Below are 16,025 nucleotides of genomic sequence, written 5' to 3' on the forward strand. Positions count from 1 at the left end.
ATAGTGGCATTAGAGTCTGTCCTGGAAGACGAGGTCACAGCGGAAACACTGCATAAGTTGAGATTAAAACAATCTGAATATAAAGCACTGGTGACAAACGCGGCTAAGGTTCTTAGCAGGGACCAACAAGGGCGATTGTATGATGTGGGCGACAAGGCTGGGAAATTAATAGCGTGGTTAGACAGGAAAGAACGAGTGAATAGAGTTGTGCCAGAAATACTGACGGATGGCGGGGATATTGTCACAGAACCCGATGGGATAGTCCAGTGTTTCGCGGACCACTTCCGCAGGGTCTATACGTCTGTGTCGGACAAGCCGGAGGAAGACTCGCATGAACTGCTGCGAGACATTGCCCTGCCTTGTCTATCCGACGTCGACAGGGAGGACCTTGATGGTGACATCACCGCTGACGAGGTTGCAGTTGCTATCCGCTCGCTACGCCCGGGCAAGGCCTCGGGCCCGAATGGCTTGCCGGTCGAGTTGTATAAACTCAGACCAAATAAGATTGCTCCGTATTTGCGAGATATGTTTGTGGAGGCGCGGGAGCAAGGGTGTCTTCCATTCGACCAACGTCTGGCGACAATAGTGGTTATACATAAAGATGGCAAGCCCCGAAACAGATGCGGATCGTATAGGCCGATCTCCCTACTCAACGCTGAGCCCAAAATCCTCGCCAAACTGCTGGCTAACCGTCTGATCAGGGTCATTGGGGACTTGATCCACCCGGACCAATCCGGTTTTATCCCACACCGCAACACTGCGTTGAACCTCAGGCGACTTCATGGCGCGCTCGCGAGGGTTGAGACGCTGCGGGAGTCGGCCATTTTGGTGTCACTCGACGCCACGATGGCTTTCGATACTGTGGAATGGCCAGATCTGTGGGCAGCGCTCACAAAATTCGGCTTCGGACCCGGTTTTATAGGCTGGATTAGGCTACTTTATGAGGAACCTTTGGCTAAAATCGCGGTGAACGGTACGGCGTCATCTCCGTTCGGGCTCGGGAGGGGCACTCAGCAGGGTTGTCCTTTGTCGCCACTATTGTTCGCTCTCGCCCTTGAGCCGCTGGCGGCATGGATTAGATGGCAGCCAGACATAAGAGGGATCCGATGGTCGCCAGACCACGAGGACCGCATTTCATTGTATGCAGACGACATTTTGTTATACTTGACCTCGCCTCGGAAATCCCTCATAGTGGTCTGCGACGTTTTGAAGTCTTTTGGTAGTAACTCGGGTCTCGCCATTAATTGGGGAAAGTCGCACCTATATGTTCTCAGTGGGGACACCCCTGCCGTCCCGCGGGATTGCTCCATCCAGATCGCCCAGCGGGGCTTTCTGTACTTGGGGATATATATTTCCACAGACCCCTCTGTCCGATACGAGAAGAACCTCCTCCCTCCGCTGTCACGCTTGAGACGGGATATCGCGGGTTGGAGGCGGCTACCGCTCTCCCTCCTAGGCCGCGCCGCATTGTTTAAAATGATGTCTCTTCCCCGGTTTCTCTACGCCTTACAGAACACCCTAGAGTTAGTTCCTGCCTGTTATTTTCGTGAGGTGGAGAGCCTCCAGCGTTCGCTGTTATGGGACGGTCGACCGCGTATAGCTATAGCAAAGTTGACCCTTCCATGGTATGACGGGGGGATAGCACTCCCTGACATCAGAAGATATTATTGGGCTACCCAATTGGGAGCGATTAACCATGGGGTTTACGGTCCGGCGTTGAACCCTGGGTTTGCTATGGATCGGTGGCTGTTGCGGGGGGGAATTACCTTAGGGCGCTGTATTCCAAATCATTGGACGGGTCCCTCACGGGACCGACCAAGACGGCAGTGCATGTGTGGAAGGCGGTTACAAACTCGTTGGGCTGGAAGGACAGACTTACCCGGGCTACTCCACTTTTTGAATCCGATATACTAGGGAAATTATGGCACACGAAAGGGTTTGAGAAGTGGGACCTAATTGGGATTTCTAGAGTTGGGGATCTGCTGACTAAGGGTAAGGTGAAATCGTTTGAGATGCTGCAAACGGAGTACGAATTAGGGGGTACCGAATACTTTCGATATGCCCAGGTGCGTCACGCTCTGCTCTCCGTTCGTGCCGAGGGGGAGGCCGTGCCTGAGTCTTCTCCTTTGGAGGATCGGATTCTGGATGGTCATATGCCGGAGAGTACAATCTCCTTGATTTACAAGAAGCTTGTCAATGTCCGGACCGACCTCCTCCTTGCTGTGCGAGAACAATGGACTAGGGATGGTCTCGAACTGGACGATGAGGACTGGCAATATGCCATCTCCTCTCCGAAGGAGGTTGCGATCCCGGCTAGACTGCGGCTGGTGCAGCTTAAGATACTTCACAGGGTTTACGTCACGGGGCCCCGCCTGATCCATATGGGTTTCTCTGACGATGGCTTATGCAAGAGAGGCTGTGGGATGTTGGGCACCTTTCTACACATTATTTGGGAGTGTGGGGAGATCGTAGAGTTCTGGAAACAAATTCATGACGTGATGGGAGAGGTCACGGGTATCGCACTCTTCCCGGAGGCAAGACGATGCCTGTTGAATGTCTGGGGCCCCACCGACTACGATGCCGCTCAGACCCAATGGGTGACTCTGGGGAATATGGTGGCGAAGCGAGATATTGCGCAGCTGTGGGGATCCCAGAGACCTCCCACCTTGGCAGCATGGATGGAAAATATGGACTGGGGCATGTTCCGGGAGAAAACGGTGTACAGTGCCCGGGGGCGCCCTAAGAAGTGGCATAAGATATGGGGGCAATGGAACCATTATAGGGGAGATATTTGTGTGCCCCCGGTTGCTGAGATGCTCGATGTGCAACTTTCCCCCTAGCTCTACTTCCAACTATATAAGTAAACTGTTCATAACCTGGAGTCTGTACCCCTGCGTTCCCCTCGCTTCTTTGGCGTGGAGTACCGCTCCGCTGATGGGAGTGGGACCTCGCCCCAGCTGAGAACTAGCGCATGCTTATTATATGCTTGGCCTTGCTCGTGTTTTTATTTTTTGGTTTACATTAAAACTAAACCTTTGTTACTCCTGATGTACGGACATGGACCTTCCTACGTATTGTTCCTATCGTGCTGCCGAACCTCCGGGATGTCGGCTGAATAGGTGTGTACCATGTTGACGTAAATAAAGGTTTTTTAAAAAAAAAAAAAAAAAAAAAAAAACCAAATTTACTCCACAATAGCAACGTGGTCTACTTCCAATTGTCACAAAAATAAAAGTAATGTGCAAAAAAACTGAAAGTAATTAGCAGGTTAATAAGGATGCTGAGAGCGTAAATGGTTTCTTTCACTATTTTATTTCATAGTGAACAGTCAGATGATGAATCTAACAGTATTCTTTTTTAATTTCTCTTTTTTGTAAGTTCCAGTGAGGGTCGTCCTCTTCTCTGGTGTACCCGATAGTGCGGGTGCCTCGGAAAGAACAGAGACCCTGGTAAGTATTCTTTACTCCTTTTATTATGCAGTGTTTTAAGGGCGAGGAGGTGACAGGAACTTTCACCTTAAAAAATTACCTTCACCAATGTGCTAGTACTGGAGGCTAAATGGCACTTTTTCTCTCTGATTTCCCAGTCAAGGTTTATTTGTTTTTACCTCCCTCCTCTCTATCAGACTTCGCAAATGCATCCGTACCTGGGATAGCCACGCTCCTCCAGGAACGTGGCTGAACAGCTTGTGACACCGTCAGCTCCCTGCACTCCGTACAGCTTCCTCGTTTAAGGCAATGTAGGACTTGACCTTTTTTGCAGGGTCATCCCAGAACTTTTTGCCTTCCTCCTGTATTTTGTCTGACCTGTTGTTGGTGGTTTTATGACTCTGAGCACTTTATCACTGCTAATCAGTGCTAAAGTGCATGTGCTCTCTCTTGTAAACTTGATAAGATTGGCCTACACCTGTTTGGCATATTTAATTTAAGTATTAGTCCCTTGTACCATGGTATCCCATATACTCAAGGCCAGTGCATGAAATGCTACTGGTGGGCTTGCAGCGCTGCTTGCGCCACCCACCGAAGTAGCCTTTCATACCTGTCTGAGGTATCTGCCAATGCAGGGCCTGCGTGCGCAGTTTAACTGCCGCCGTGACATGGCATTTAAAGTGGTTGCCACTTCTGCAACTTCCCTTTTACTACATATCTGTCACCCCTAAGGTAGGCCCTAGTTAGCCCTATGGGCAGTGTACGGTGTAGGTAAAAGGTAGGACATGTGCCTTAATTGTGTGGCATGTCCTGGTAGTCATCAACACAATAGGAGCTACAGGGAGAGAAAAAAGGGCAGGCCACCCCTCACTCAACACATTATAAACAACAACTGGCCTGACCAAAAATGTACACCTAGTACTACAAGTTCGACACTAGAGGGGTTTCCAATACTTTTCAACTCCCTCATAAGCGTGTTGCCTCCCGCTAGTCAAAGTGTTGTAGTGTATCAATTTACACCAAAAACATCAAATAACCATCATCGGACCATTCCCACCCAAAAATAACAAAGAAAAAGTGTGGGAAAGGAGAGAAAGCGCCTCACGGTCGTAACACCAAGGGGGTTGCTGGCTGGTACTCACCCGCATACCCACTTATCATCATAGGTTACTTTCTCTCCATACGGAAAAAAGAAGAGTGTGTGTTCTATCGTGAAAATCTCAAACCCAATGAAGCAAAAGGAAAACAGTAAAACCTGAGTGGAAATGAACTGTCAGTGCATAGTGTCATAGCAAGTGCCCATTGGACCCCTATGAGAATACAAATGTATAATCTTCACCTATTAAAAACCAGTAAAGCTTACTGGCTCGACGTAACTTTATTGAGTGCTGTAAGCTTTCCCAATTAAAAATGGTTTTAATCAAATCATAATCAATTTCCTTAAGCCAAAATGTTTCGTTGCTGTAAAGTCATGCAACTTCTTCAGGGCTGTTGGGGTTCCAATTATAAACTTCATTCGAGATTCACATCAAACTAGCTGGTTGCAAAGACTCCTCATACCTGCAACTGTCTTTTAGTGACACGCGTGTCAGCCGATCACGTGCCCACGGAGTGACTGCCCAAGGTCACGTCCCCCCTGCCGCGTCCCGCCGGCGTCTGTGGTGCTCCGGAGCACCACAGATGCCCGTAGTCCAGCCTGCTGCTGACGAGGGCCTGGGTGACCGTTTCTTGCTTCAGTGGGGATCCACCTGTAGATCTTGTGGAGCATGCGGAAGGGTGTTGAAGCAGGAGGACAAGACGGTGTTGACTTGCTTGGTCATGGAGAGTGTTGAGTCGAGGATAAACCCCAGGTTGCGTGCGTGGTCAGTGGGTGTGGGTGCTGCTCCCAGTGTGGAAGGCCACCAGGAGTCATCCCAGGCTGAGGGGGTGGAGCCGAGGATGAGGACCTCTGTCTGTGGTGAGCGCTTCAATCCTTAATTAGTGTTAGATTTGGGGGTCTCTAGTTGGCTGAGGTAGGTACCTTTGACAAATAGGGACCCTTGCGTCTAGTCAGGGTAAGGGGGTACACTCCTAAAATAACCCCTGCTCAACCCCTTGGTAGCTTGGCACGAGCAGACAGGCTTATCTCAGAGGCAGTGTGTAAAGCATTTGTGACCACATACAGTAACCAAGTGACAACACTACAGATGGACACCACACAAGTTTTATATCAAAAATAAGTATTCTTTATATAGATTTAACACAAGACCACAAACGACAAAAATCCACAATACTGTACTTAAAATGGTAGAGTTAGCTTAGTTCTCTTTAGATGTTAAAATGCGACACTTTGAGTCAATGTACCTTTGGATGCGTAACGCTATACAACAAAAGTGTTGCAGGGAAGGTGATGCGGCGGTTCCAGACATGCAGGAACAGTGATGCGTCAATTTCTTACTGCGCTTCCGTGGCGATGAGGCCCGCAATGCCGTAATGTGATGAAGATCCGGTGCAATGAAACAAAGATGGCTTCTTCTTCTTGTTGCGACACGATGTGTGCACGCCCGACGGCTGTGCGGTGACTCAACGATTCTTCTGAGGCTGCTGCGGCGGCACGCTTCTCCAGTGATGCGAGGCGCTTCAGCTCGATGCGACAGCTACAGCGGCGACACCTTTGTTCAGTGATGCGATGGCAGCGGCACGCTTCTCCGGTGGTGCGAGGCACTTTGGCTCGATGCGACAGCGGCGACACCTTTGTTCAGTGATGCGACGACAGTGGCTGCGCCGGCGGCACGCTTCTCCGGCGATGCAAGACGCTTCGGCTCGATGCGACAGCTGCAGCTGTAATAATCAAACTGCCCATTCTGGCCTATGGGGAACAGGTAGCCTTGCAATATTGAAAAACGAAAATGGCTGTAATTCACTATTAGGACATGCCACACACACCAGGGCTTGTCCTACCTTATACTTACAATGCACCCTGCCCTTGGGCCTACCATAGGGGGTTTGATATGAAGAAAAGGGAAGGTTTAGGGACTGGCAAGTGGGTGCACTTGCCAGTCAGCATGGCAGTACCAGACTGCAGACAGGCTCTGCAATGGCAAGCCTTAGACACACTTTTACAGGCTGATTCTGTGGGTGGCACAACCAGTGCTGCAAGCCCACCAGCAGCACTTGGATTACCAGCCCTGGGCACTCCTGGTGCACTGTACTAGGGTCTGACAGGTAAACCAAACCAGCCAATCATGGAATCACTAATTCACACATCAATTTACAATAGGGAGCACTTGCACTGTGGCACTGGACAGCAGTGGCACAGTGCCCAAAACATCTAATACCAGCAAAAAAAATTGAGGCAACAGCAAAAAATGCAAGGGAGACCCACGCCAAGGTGCCAGGTCTAACATGTGTCCCCTCCAGCTGAAATGTGGGGAGAACTAACCTACCTCCTGGGAGTTCTCATCACTAAGGCGGAAAAATCTGAACAGACCATCAGCATTGGCGTGTTCTGTACCAGGACGGTGTTCCACCGTAAAAATCCATCCCCTGTAGGGAAATGGACCACCTTAACAGCTTTGGATTCTCACCCCTCATCTGCATCAACCAACTGAGGGGCCTGTGGTCTGTCTGAACCCGGAAGTGAGTCTCAAACAGGTATGGTCTCAGCTTCTTCAGTGCCCAGACCACAGCAAATGCCTCACGCTCAATCACACTCCACCTCTGTTCCCGTGGAAGTAACCTCCTACTGATGAAGGCTATGGGTTGATCTAGGCCCCCCTCATTCATCTGTGACAAAACAGCCCCAACACCATGCTCTGAAGCGTCTGTTTGTACTATGAACTCTCTGGAGAAGTTGGGTGCCAGGAGCACGGGCACCGTGCACATAGCAGTTTTCAGGGCCTCAAAAGCTTTCTGACAGGTGTCAGTCCAAATCACTTTCTTGGGCTGCTTCCTGGAAGTCAGCTCTGTCAAGGGTGCAACAATGCTGCCATACCCCTTGACAAACCTCCTGTAATACCCTGTGAGTCCTAAAAAGGCTCTCACCTCTGTCTGGGTTTTGGGGGGTTCCCAAGCCAGGATGGTTTCAATCTTGGGCTGTAGGGGCGCCACCTGGCTGCTCCCAACCTGGTGTCCCAAGTACTCCACGGAACCCTGTCCGATCTGGCACTTACTCGCCTTGATCATGAGGCCTGCCCTCTGCAGCGCCATCAACACTTCCCAGAGGTAGCGCAGATGTTCCTCCCAACTGGCGCTGAACACTGCGATGTCATCCAGTCCAGTCAACACCTGGTTGACCAACCTCTGAAAGGTGGCAGGGGCATTCTTCATCCCAAAGGGCATAACCCGGAACTGGTAGTGCCCATCTGGTGTGGAGAATGCTGACCTCTCTCTTGCCCCATTATTCAAGGCGATCTGCCAGTATCCAGGCATGTATGACATTACAACGCGTGTCATTACAACGCGTGCAGTTACATCGCATGCGTTACAACGCATGCGATGTTACAACGCTATGCCATTACAACGCAAGTCTTTACATCGACTTGCACTAGATGGCGTGCTAACATTAGAAAAGTGTAATTTACTATTCCAACTCCAGTCCACGTAACAGTAGGGAAGGTGTTGGGATAGTAAACTACACTATTTGTAATGTTAGCACGCCATCTAGCGCAAGTCGATGTAAAGACTTGCGTTGTAATGGCATTGCGTTGTAACGCATGCGATGTAAAAGCTGCGCGTGGTAAAAACCGCGTTGTAATGGCTGTTCCCCATATCCAGACGTTAAGTCAAACGTGCTGAGGTACCATGCAGTCCCTAACTGATCTATGAGCTCATCAGCTTTGGGGATGGGGTGCGCATCAGTCCTGGTGTCTGAACTGAACCCTCGGTACTCCACACAGACCCGGAGTTCTGGTGTGGCACCCGGTGCGGCAGCCTTTGGGACCAAGACCACTGGGCTGGCCCAAGGACTGTTAGAGGACTCAATTACCCCTAACGCAAGCATCTTGGATACCTCCTTTTTGATGCAAGCTCTCACCCTATCAGTCATCCTGTAAGTTTTGTGCTTCACAGGTGTACTATCCCCAGTGTCCACATCATGGACGCACCAATCAGTGACACTGGGAATCAGGGAGAACAGATCAGAAAACTGTCCCAGCAACTGGCGGCAGTCATTCTGTTGCTCTGGGGTCAGGGTGGAAGAGAGGTTGACACCATCCACTGACCCATCTTGCTCTGTGTCGCCGACAGGAGGTCAGGAAGAGGCTCAGTCTCCTCCTCTGTTCCATCATCTGTCGCTAAGAGCATGTCCACTTGGGACCTCTCCAAGTGGGGCTTCAGGCGGTTGACATGCATGACCCTCAAGGGGTTCCTGGGAGACCGCAAGTCCACCAAGTAGGTAACCGGACTTTTGCACTCCACAACCTCAAATGCTCCAGTCCACTTATCCTGGAGCGTGCAGGACTCCACTGGGGCCATGACCCACACTTTCTGACCAGGCTGAAGCTCTACCAGAGTGGCATTCTGGTCGTACCACCGCTTCATCTCCTCCTGGCTGGCTTCCAGATTTGCCTCAGTGAGTTGCCTGAAACGCCTAGTCTGGTTTCTGAAGGCCAGCATGTAGCTATATACATCCTGGGGAGGTTTCCTGGGAGATTGCTCCCAGCCTTCCTTTACCAGACTTAGAGGTCCTCTCACTGGGTGACCATAGAGAAGCTCAAAGGGACTGAACCCTAGAGATTTCTGTGGCACCTCACGGTATGCAAAGAGTAGGCATGGTAAGAGGACGTCCCACTTACGCCTCATAGGTTCCTCAAGACCCATAATCATGCTTTCGTTGGGGGTGGTAAGGAGTGGTAAACTTGTAGGTTACCCCACACTCCTGCCACAGGGACTTCATATACTTGGAAGTTGGTTCCCCGGTCAGACACTACCTCTCTAGGGAATCCCACTCATGAGAAAATTCCCATCAGTGCTCGTTCAACCACCGGGACCGTCACTGTCATCAGAGGTATGGCTTCCGGGTACCGGGTGGCATGGTCCACCAAGACCAGGATGGACCTGTTGCCCATAGTTGTCTTGGGGTCCAGTGGCCCCACAATGTCAATACCCACCCGTTCAAAGGGGGTGCTGACCACAGGGAATGGCTGGAGAGGAGCCTTTTGCTTCCTCCCACTCTTTCCACTTGCCTGGCAAGTCTGACATGTCCTGCAGTGAGTGTCTGAACTCCTGCGCATTAGGGGCCAATAAAAGTGGGTGACAAACCTCTCAACGGTCTTGTCCTGCCCCAAATGTCCTGCCAATGGCACATCATGAGCCAGCCCCAGTAGGAAGGCTCTGAAGCGCTGAGGTGCCACCAGCACACGGGCTGACCCAAGCTCAGCAACCTTAGGCTCACTATACAGGAGACCATTTTCCCAGTAGACCCAATGTGACCCAGCCTGATCACCTGCTGCCTGGTCTGCAGCCTGCTGCCGCAGACCCACGAGAGAAGGGCATTCTTTCTGCTCCTTGCAGAATTATTCCCTGGAGGCTCCTCCTTCTTGCTGCCAATGGGTCAGCTCAGGCAGGTCCCCCAGTTAAGCTACCTGTTCCCATGTAGGCTCCAGGGCATCCCCCTCAGGGTCTGCCTCCTCCTGGACCGTGGGAACTTTGGGGGCCGGTTTCCCGTGCCCCCTGCCTCCTCTCTCTAAGGCAGGCACCTGGGCCCCCCTCTCAGGTTCCAGGTCCTCTTGAGAACCCCTACTGGCTGCCATGGACCGTGTGGTGACACACGCCCAGTCAGGCAGACCCAACATTTCCAAATGAGCACTTCACTCCACCTTCGCCCAAGGTGAGCTCTCCAGATCGTTCCCTAACAAACAGTCAACAGGCATGGCGGGTCTCACAGCTACCTGAAGAGTACCAGAGACCCCCCCCAACTCAAAGGGAACCTGAGCCACCTGGCAATGGCTCTCTGTATTGTCAGCGGCAACAAGTGGGTAAAATGCATTGGGGAGAACCTACTCTTGAGACACCAGGTGACACTTGACAGCTGTCACACTGGCTCCTGTGTCTCTAAGAGCCTCCACTCTATTGCCATTGATGGTCACTGTAGGAGAGTAGGGTCTGCTATCCTATGGTCACCCCAAATTTTTGCTTTTTGCTTCACTGGTTTTTGACATACTGAGGCTGTGGGCCTGCTAATCAGACCCCCAGCCTGCTGTTCTCTCTGCTAAATTGACACTATGCACTTTAGGTGCATAACCAATTGGAACTGGATCACCCTGTGAGCCCCTGTACCAGTGTACACTAGGTACCCAGGGCATTGGTGTATCTAAGGCCTACCAGGAGCTGAAGCATGTATTGTGCCACCCCTGGCCTGGCCTAACAATTTGACACAACTGGCTGATCACTCAGCTGGGGTAAGTTGGTGTATCCACCTCTTACTTAGGTGTAGTATACCTATACCTAACCTTAAATGGGACACATGTCAACCTATAAGTCACTCCTATGGCAGGCGTTAACAATCCTGAAGGCAGAGTGCTTGGTTTCATGTGAGATGGTGCTCTGGCATGAGCTGAGCCTGTCTGCAGTAGTCGGAACAACTTCCTTCTACCGTTTCCAGATATCGCCATACCATATACTCTTAAGTGCATTATGAACCTCGCGGTTAAATGCTATCTTTGGTTTGGCTTTATCAAAACATGTCGAGTAAGGTGTCATACGAATTGGAATACTAACCCCTCGCCAATTCTGGCGACGGGGTTAGCATTCCACCCTTCCAGAGGGACACGACATGTACAGATCCTGAAACCCGGGTAAAATCAGACATAGCCTCAGCTCCACAAAATGGACGCTGCCACCACCGACACAAGTCTGCCCTCCTGCTGCTGGGAGTCCTTCCAGCTTGGGAGACGTGGACAAAGGGTTTCCTGCCAGGGGAGGTGCGAGCACCACCCCAGACAGGATTTTGTGTATTGGTCAGGTAGGGCTTGAATAGAAACAGACATGCCTGAGGCTCACAAGGAGCCTCGGTGCATATGCCAGTTCATACCGGTCCTGGGGCACACCAGCCCTAGACCTGGGGCGAGCTGGACAAAGGATTGGGGGTGTAACCACCCCCCTTCCTGGTCCCACCCTTAGGGAGGGACCTAGCAGGTAGTCCGGCTCCTAGAATCCGCTTAAAGGTAGGAGCTGTGTCCTAAGACTTCAGACATCCTGGAATCAACTTGAAACTAAGAAGAAGACAGGAACTTCGACGTTCTGCTGCATAGAAGACTGAAGGAAATCTCCCCTATGGTCAGGGAGTGACCATCTTGCTAACGCAAGCACCATCCAGCAAATCGACGTCTGCTTTGCCGCCGCCTCCTGCCGGAGCCCGAGCCCAGAGACCAACAAGAACTGGACCCCCAGACCTCTCACCGCCCGATCCACAGTCCCTGCAAAGAAGGAACCCGTGGAGGCACCGAGACATGTGGAGCCAGCCATCTTGGAAGACACTCGACAAGCTGCAAGCGCGACAACAGAGGCTCCCTCCAAGTTGTGCTTTGGGTCCTGAGAAGCCCAACATCCGAGCAGCATCTGCACCAAAGGTGAGCCCTCCAGCATCTCCACGATCTGCGTGGGGCCCCTCTGCACTTTGCGACTCGACGCGCCTACCCGGTCCCTGGCCCGTTGGCTAGTGGCCATCTTGGCGAACCTTTTTGAAAACTACGACACTGGTCGGGTTGCTCAAGACTGGCCCCTGCTTCCCTCCAAAGGAGTAGCCCCTCTGACCTTGCTGGTCAGAGCTACAAGCTTTCTTCGATTCCTACAACTCCTGCTTTTGCCAAGGCTTGTTTGCTTCTTCTGAGTCGTCGACACCGCCGACAGCGAGAGCCTGTATGGGACAGATCGTGAACCGACTCCTGGACGTGATCAACCTTCAGGGACCACGTGGCTGCAGAGACAAGCTACACCTCTTCACCTGTTTGCACCCGACATCGCCTGGTACCTACCTGGTGCCACGCCAGTCACTGGCTAGTGACTGTGAACACTGTCCCCTCTGCTTACAGGTCTTCTACACTTCCGATCCACCCTTGGATCCACCGCATCTCTTCTGGACCGACCGCCTGCAGCATCTTTGTCGTCAGGCTCCATTGAACAGATAGACGAAACCCGACGCACTTCGAGCCCTATGCACCCGCTTCCTGTGGGTGAGGTAAAGCTGGCACTCCGGTGCACAAGTGTAGAGTAACATCTCTAATGTCTAGGTTTGAAGTCTTGATTTCGTAGTCCAACCAGAAGACCCTTCTAGCAGTAACTTTTGAACTTTTACGCACCCATTGAAAACCTATGGGAGCCCGCGTGTAACTTTCCTCACTGCACACGCGACCCGTGGACCTCCTGGTCACTAACTAAAGTTAGCTCCTTGTAGGCCCAGCAATTCTAGAGGCCCTAGGCCTTTTCCCTTTCCTGTTCGTGGTACTTATACCACTATTTTAGTATATGGTTTGAGCGGCCACCAGGGCCTATCCATATAAAGTGCAACTTCTGTATATTGTGATACTTTCTTGTTTAACGATTTGTGCTCCTGTGCTCATAAAGAGTCTAGGGGATACTTTGAGTAATAAATACATATATATTTTGAATATACATCTGTGTGGTGTCCTTTCATTGGTATAAAGGGGGGTTACATATGGTAAAACAGCTTGCTTAACACGCCTAAACGAGTTTAGCCTCAAAGACTGCTTAGCCTACGCTACCACTAGGGCAGCTGGTCCGAAAAGGTTGACTTACAACCACACCATAAGGGTTGCTTGGCATGGTACAAGGTGGTCACTTTAACTAGTGAACATCATATACCAGGCCAACTTCTCACATTGGTGAGCAGCGGTTGGATTTGAGCTTGCTGTGTTCTACCTCTGTAATCTCTTTGTTACCAATTGAAAGATCATACAGGTACCTTTAGGTACATATAAAACAAGTTAGTTATATAGTAAGTTCTACTGAACTTAGTTGTTGTAGAGCAAAGGGAGTAGCACACCCTGACTACAACTACTAGATAGGTTTAGTAGGAAAACACAAGTGTAGGTAGTTGCAACACATCCACCCACACTTAAGAGCAATGGCTGGGGCAGAGGGGTCCAACGTACCCATCTCTGTCGAGAGTGACCCCCAGAGGGCACCATCCATCTTTGCTACCCTAAACCAGAATGAGCTCAGGCAGTTGGCTAATTCTAGGGGCCTTAAACAGCCCAAGAACCCTACCTCTGCGGAACTCAGAGAACTCATGCAAACTGATGAAGATCCGAGAGCTCTCATGAAAGCCTCCCAGTTAGGCCCCTTAGGGACTGGAACAGGAGGCCCTCCTTCTGAAGATGCTACTGAAGCACCCCTTCCTAACAGTCGCCCCTTAGTTGAGAATCAGACTACAGATGATGAGGATCAGCATAGGGACAAGAATGACAAGGGGGATGAGTCTGATAGTAGTAGTAATTCTGATGGGAGCAATAGCCCAGTGCCAAGTTGTGAGAAGTTGGCCTGGTATATGATGTTCACTAGTTAAAGTGACCACCTTGTACCATGCCAAGCAACCCTTATGGTGTGGTTGTAAGTCAACCTTTTCGGACTAGCTGCCCTAGTGGTAGCGTAGGCTAAGCAGTCTTTGAGGCTAAACTCGTGAAGCGTGTTAAGCCAGCTGTTTTACCAAATGTAACCCCCTTTTATACCAATGAAAGGACACCACACAGATATATATTGAAAATATATATGTATTTATTTCTCAAAGTAACCCCTAGACTCTTTATGAGCACAGGAGCACAAATCGTTAAACAAGAATACGTTAGAATACACAGAAGTTGCACTTTATATGGATGGGCCCTGGTGGCCGCTCAAACCATATACTAAAATAGTGGTATAAGTACCACGAACAGAAAAGGGAAAAGGCCTAGGGCCTCTAGAATCGCTGGGCCTACAAGGAGCTAACTTCAGTTAGTGACCAGGAGGTCCACGGGTTGCGTGTGCAGAGCAAATAGTCACACGCGAGCTCCCATAGGTTTTCAATGGGTGCGTAAAAGTTACAAAGTTACTGCAAAGAGGACCTTCCGGATGGACTATGAACTTAAGATTCGAAACACAGACACTAGAGATGATACTCTACACTTGGGCACCGGAGTGCCAGCTTTACCTCACCCACAGGAAGCGGGTGCATAGGTCTCGAAGTGCGTCGGGTTTCTTCTATCTGTTCAATGGAGCCTGTGGACAAAGATGCTGCAGGCGATCGGTCCGGAAGAGATGCGGTGGATCCAAGGGTGGATCGGAGTTGTAGAAGACCTGTAAGCAGAGGGGACAGTGTTCACAGTCACTAGCCAGTGACCAGCGTGGCACCAGGTGGGTACCAGGCGATGTCGGGTGCAAACAGGAAGGAAGGTGTAGCTTGTCTCTGCAGCCACGTGGTCCCTGAAGGTCGACGATGTCCAGGAGTCGGTTCACGAGCTGTCCCACGCAGGCTCTCGCTGTCGGCAGTGTCGGCGACTTGATCGAAGCAACCAAGCCTTGGCAAAAGCAATTGTTGTGGAAAACGAAATAAGCTGATGGTTCTGACCAGCAAGGTCAGAGGGACTGCTCCTTTGGAGGGGAGCAAGGGCCAGTCTGGAGCAACCAGACCAGCGGTGTAGTTCTTGAAGTTCGTCGCCAAGATGGCCACTAGCCAGCGGGCCAGCAACCGGTTAGGCGCGTCGAGTGCCAAAATGCAGAAGGGCCCCACGCAGATCGTGGAGATGCTGGAGGGCTCACCTTTGGTGCAAATGCTGCTCGAGAGTTGGGCTTCTCAGATCCCAAAGCACAACTTGGAGGGAGCCTCGGTTGTTGCGCTTGCAGCTTGTCGTGGTCTGTTCAAGATGGCTGGCTCCACGTGTCTCGGTGCCTCCACGGGTCTCCTCTTTTCAGGGACTGTGGATCGGGCGGTGAGAGGTCTGGAGGTCCAGGTCTTGCCAGTCTCTGGGCTCGGGCTCCGGCGGGAGGCGGCGGCAAAGCAGACATTGATTCGCTGGATGGTGCTTGCGTTAGCAAGGTGGTCACTCCCTGACCACAGGGGAGATTGGCTTCAGTCCTCTGTGCGGCAGAGCGTCGAAGTTCCCGTCTTCTTCTTGTAGTTAAGTTGATTCCAGGATGTCTGAAGTCTTGGGACACAGCTCCTACCTTTAAGCGGATTCTAGGGGCCGGACTACCTGCTAGGTCCCTCCCTAAGGGTGGGACCAGGAAGGGGGGTGGTTACACCCCCAATCCTTTGTCCAGCTCGCCCCAGGCCCGGGACTGGTGTGCCCCAGGACCGGATTGAACTGGCATATGCACCGAGGCTCCTTGTGAGCCTCAGGCATGTCTGGTTTCTATCAAGCCCTACCTGACCAATACACAAAATCCTGTCTGGGGTGGTGCACGCACCTCCCCTGGCAGGAAACCCTTTGTCCACACCTCCCAAGCTGGAAGGACTCCCAGCAGCAGAAGGGCAGACTTGTGTCTGTGGTGGCAGCATCCATTTTGTGGAGCTGAGGCTATGTCTGATTTTACCCGGGTTTCAGGTACTGTACATGTCGTGTCCCTCTAGAAGGGTGGAATGCTAACCCCGTTGCCAGAATTGGCGAGGGGTTAGTATTCCAA

This window comes from Triturus cristatus, chromosome 1_1 (assembly GCF_964204655.1).
Source record: "Triturus cristatus chromosome 1_1, aTriCri1.1, whole genome shotgun sequence".
Classification (NCBI taxonomy): domain Eukaryota; kingdom Metazoa; phylum Chordata; class Amphibia; order Caudata; family Salamandridae; genus Triturus; species Triturus cristatus.